This window comes from Saimiri boliviensis, chromosome Y (assembly GCF_048565385.1).
Source record: "Saimiri boliviensis isolate mSaiBol1 chromosome Y, mSaiBol1.pri, whole genome shotgun sequence".
Taxonomy (NCBI): Eukaryota; Metazoa; Chordata; class Mammalia; order Primates; family Cebidae; genus Saimiri; species Saimiri boliviensis.
Genome location: NC_133471.1, coordinates 21,264,279 through 21,269,227, shown reverse-complemented (window position 1 = coordinate 21,269,227; position 4,949 = coordinate 21,264,279). Strand labels below are relative to the sequence as shown.

The following is a 4,949-nucleotide window of genomic DNA, read 5'->3' as shown; positions in this document are numbered from 1 at the left end:
GTTTCTTACACAGTTCAAGTCTAAGGTGTCAGCTGATTTTGTTTCTCCTGAGCCCTCTCTCTGGACTTGTCGATGTAAGCCTTCTTGCTATATTCACAAAACGTCTTTCATATATATGTGTACTTTCCTGGTATCCCTTTATTCAATATGGAGAGTTCCATTGGATTAGAGTTGGACATGAATAACCTTGTTTTAACTTAATCACTTTGAAAGGGTTATTTTTAGACATAGGCACATACTAAGGTACCAGGATATAAGAAATCAGTATATAAAGTTAGGGGAAGTGGACAAAGTAAATCTATAATACAGATGTTCACCTAATCTTTTATCCATGGGGTGAAACCTGACTGGCCATGTTGTATATGTATTTTTTATGTTGCTGGGCATTTTAAGCTAGTATTTTATTATAATTTTTGGGTTCATTTTTATGAGAGATCTTTTGGTTTTGTTGATACGTTGTTACCTGGTTTTGGTATGATCTCAGATGAGTAAGAAGTGTTCCTTATCCTTGTGTTTTTCAGAAGACTTTATAAAAGTTTGGCATTAAATCTTTAAATATTTAGTAAATTCCATGTTGAAAGTATCTCATTCTGGGCTTTTGCTTCTGCATTTAAAAAATTATTAGTATTACAGAGGGCCTCATTCTGTTTTCTAGGCTGAACTGCAGTGCTGGGAGCACAGAAGCCTCAAACTCCTGGGTTCAATTGAACCTCCCTCTTAGACTGTGCTTTGTAGAGATGGGGATTTTCTTTTGTTGCCTGGGCAACAGAGTGAAATTCTGTCTCAAAAAAAAGTGTATTTTTTATAATACTTGAGTAACGCTAATGACATGACTTAGGGTAGAATCTCTAGATAGCCTCAGGATGGGGTTGGGGAAGGTAAAGTGACTAGAAGGTTGCAACTTTGAGACCCACCCACCAACCTGTAGATAGGTAGAAGAGACATTGGAGACAGAGCTTTATAAAAACTCTTTAACAATGAGACAGGGAAAGCTTCCACACTGGTGACAACATGGACCTGTGGAGAGGGTAGTTTAAAACCTAAAATAGAAGGAATCAACAGGTTAAAGGCAAGTAAGAACTTGCTTACGAATAGTAGCTGCAATCCATGTAGCTATCAAAGACTGTACCACTTGAGATGTGTGAAAGGAATTGCATTTACCGGAACTTATTTAGATAAATTGTTTGTCAGGTTATTTCACTGGTGGATATAAGAATAAAGTCTCTAGTCATTAGAAGGCTTTTAAATTAGGAATAACCGACATGCAGAGTGTTTTCAGTTACCTTGTTTATTGTTGAAAGTCTAAATATATATGTGAAAGAACTATTTTCATAGTCCTTTGTGAATCTAAAGTTCATCTGCATTTTAGCATGGAGTCACAAGCCCAAGATGGACTTACTAGTGTCAAGCCTTCAACACTGCTAAGCTCAAATTTCTCTCATTGTGTGATGAGATTTTTCACAAAAGATCTGTGGTTATCATAATTCTCTTGGTGCCAGTATGAATCAATGCAATCAACTGTTACATTATTATTATTATTTTGAGACGGATTTTTGCTCTTGTTACCCAGGCTGGAGTGTAATGGCGTGATCTCTGCTCACTGCAACCTCCGCCTCCTGGGTTCAGGCAATTCTCCTGCCTAAGCCTCCTGAGTAGCTGGGATTACAGGCATACACCACCATGCCCAGCTAATTTTTGTATTTTTAGTAGAGACGGGGTTTCATCCATGTTTTCACCAGGATGGTCTCGGTCTCTTGACCTCGTGATCCACCCTCCTCGGCCTCCCAAAGTGCTGTGACTACAGGCATGAGCCACCGTGCCCGGCCCCTGTTTTATTAATTCTAACTTGCCTGGAAATGCAGAGCAACATGAGAATGTCTGTTGGGTCCCTTATGTCTTATGGAGGGGAAATTTATGTGCTGTTTTGCAGACTCACAGATGAATTGCCAGATATCTCCTAGATGACCCAAATAGGGTACAGTAATCTCGGCCAGCATCAGGTGAGTTGGTGGAGTCAGTGCTTGTTCTAAGCATTAAGACAAATATTCAAACATGAATAAAGTTACTAGGGATCTGATCCAGAAACTTACCTTTTCCGGTAACTAAGTAAATCCTTTTCCCTTTTGTCTCCTTCCCTCTCCTTCCTCTGATTTTTCTTGACATGGTCTCACTCTGTTGCCCAGGCTGGAGTGTAGTGGTGTCATCATGGTTCACTACAGCCTCAATCTTCTGGGCTCAAGCAGTCTTCCCACCATGGCCTCCTGACTTGCTCGGCCTGCAGGTAGGTATGCTACCATGCCCTGGCGATTTTTGTATTTTTTTTCTTTCAAGACAGAGTTTTTTCTTGTTATCCAGACTGGAGTGCAATAGCACAATCTCGGCTCTCTGCAACCTCCTTTTTCCAAGTTCAAGAGATTCTCCTGTTTCAGCTTCCCAAATAGCTAGAATTACAGGTATGGACCACCACTCCTGGCTAACTTTACATGTTTAGTAGAGATGGGTTTTCACCATGTTAGTCAGGCTGATTTCTAACTTCTGACCTCAAGTGATCCTCCCTCCTCGGCCTCCCAAAGTGCTGGGATTATAGGCATCAGCCAGCACAACTGTCCAAGAATTTTCTTTAAATATAACCTCAAATCTATTATAATCATGAACTTGTGGGAAGTCCCCGCACCGGCACCATGTCAAAGAAAAAAGGATTGAGTGCAGAAGAAAAGAGAACTTGCATGATGGAAATATTTTTTGAAACAAAAGATGTATTTCAGTTAAAAGACTTGGAGAAGATTGCTCCCAAAGAGAAAGGCATTACTTCTATGTCAGTAAAAGAAGTCCTTTAAAGCTTAGTTGATGATAGTATGGTTCACTGTGAGAGGATCGGAACTTCTAATTATTATTGGGCTTTTCCAAGTAAAGCTCTTCATGCAAGGAAATGTAAGTTGGAGGCTCTGGAATCTCAGTTGTCTGAGGGAAGCCAAAGCATGCAAGCCTAAAGAAAAGCATTGAAAAAGCTAAAATTGGCCGATGTGAAACAGAAGAGTGAACCATGCTAGCAAAAGAACTTTCTTCACTTTGAGACCAAAGGGAACAACTAAAGGCAGAAGTAGAAAAATACAAAGATTGTGACCCACAAGTCATGGAATAAATATGCTAAGCAAATAAAGTAGCCAAAGAAGCTAACAGATGGACTGATAACATATTTGCAATAAAATCTTGGGCCAAAAGAAAATTTGGGTTTGAAGAAAATAAAATTGATAAAACTTTTGGAATTCCAGAAGACTTTGACTACATAGACTAAAATATTCCATGGTTGTGAAGGATGTAAATTTTAAACTATTATCTAAATAAGTGTACTGAATTGTCATTTGCCTGTAACTGTATGTATCCTTTTATTAATGTTAAATAAAGTGTAAAATGCAAAAAAAAAAAAAAATTATGAACTTGTTTACCTTCTTTTGGAATGAAAGCCTGAAATTTATTCAATTCTACTTTCTTTGGAAGCAAAGGGAATTCCTCTTCTTAGCCAACTCTTTAGCTTTTTCATGTGGAGCAGATTTCAGTATACATCATGAGATAAAATTTTCTGTCTTGCCATTTTTGCCCAATAATTTGCTCATCCTGATCCAAAAAGCAGGTGTATTAGCTGGTACAAAATATCCAGCACTATAACATGGTCCAACTATTGCACAATCTATGGAGTCCTCAGTCACCTTGGCAAAGTTTTAGTTATTGCATGCAACTCAGTGGGACCAGAGAGTGTAAGAAGCCACTAAAAGATTCTGTTTATTGTTTGAGTGGTGTTGAAATGAGTGTGTAGGAATTGGAGGAAGGATGGGAAAGGCTTCTGTGGAAATGAAATCTCACTATCTTCCCCACACTGGTCTTAATCTCTTGACCTAAAACAGTTCTTCCAACTCTGCCTCCCAAGGCACTGGGATTACATGCATGAACCACTCACCACCTTAGTTCTAAATTGTGTTTTACTTTAGAAGGTTAGAGACCCTGTCTTGCAGAGAAGGTATATTCAATTAGTAGATTTTTTGAGGCTTCTGAGTGCTGATTCAATTATACCTCTATATGTCTTACTCATTCTGGGAGGTTGCAACCCTTTTTATTTTCAAGATGTTGTCTTCAAAAAATAGTTGAAAAGACCAAATAAGCCCCAAAGGGGCTATTGTAATTCTTAACTATTATTAGTCAAGCTGAGCTTTTTAGATAAAAACACATAAGAAAACACGTAACATGTAAGCATATGACAACCTAGATTCCCTCTGGGGAGAGAGAAACTTTCAGTTTGCTTAAAACAAAGTCTTGTATTCTTAATTTGTCTGAACTTGAAATGGATACAAGCAAAAAGACTGACAAGAAATGATGCCAACAAATCTGAACAAAAGAGATCTCAATCAATATGAGATTTAGTTGGCATGCAAGAAAGTTTATGACTCCTGGTAACAATGGGCACTAAGATCCCAAAGTGCAACAAGCTTTTAGTATGGATGACAAAGACCCTATAACTAAGGAAGATAAAGTCAATTTGCATCCATGCTTCTGACACCAACAGTGACCCCCAAAAAGAAATGCAGAATTAATAGCTCAAACACAAATAAGCATTTACTCTGAAATGGACGTTGTAACCTGGGTAGCAGTCAGAGACTGTACCACCAGAGAGAGTATGGGTGCTTACATTAAAAGGAACTTATTTAATTTTATACAAATTGTCTCATTAGTTTATTGGTGGATCCAACAATTAAGTCCGTAATCATTAGTAGAGTACTACAGTTGTATTAAAGAAAAGCATATACAGAATGTTAGTCAGTATTAGGACCACTTCCTTATATTGAATATGGTTAAAAACATAGTTGTTGAGAAAGAAGTGTGTTTCAGAGTTCCTGTCTGCCTGTCAGCATTCAGGAGCAGTTCAATATGGCATTGGTAGCCTAAGATGGAGTCAC

General features: G+C 38.2%; 1 pseudogene; it reads left to right on the top strand.

Annotated features, from left to right (window-relative positions):
* Positions 1-2,503: 2,503 nt before the first annotated feature.
* Positions 2,504-3,315, top strand: LOC141582996 (meiotic nuclear division protein 1 homolog pseudogene; annotated as a pseudogene).
* Positions 3,316-4,949: the final 1,634 nt, after the last annotated feature.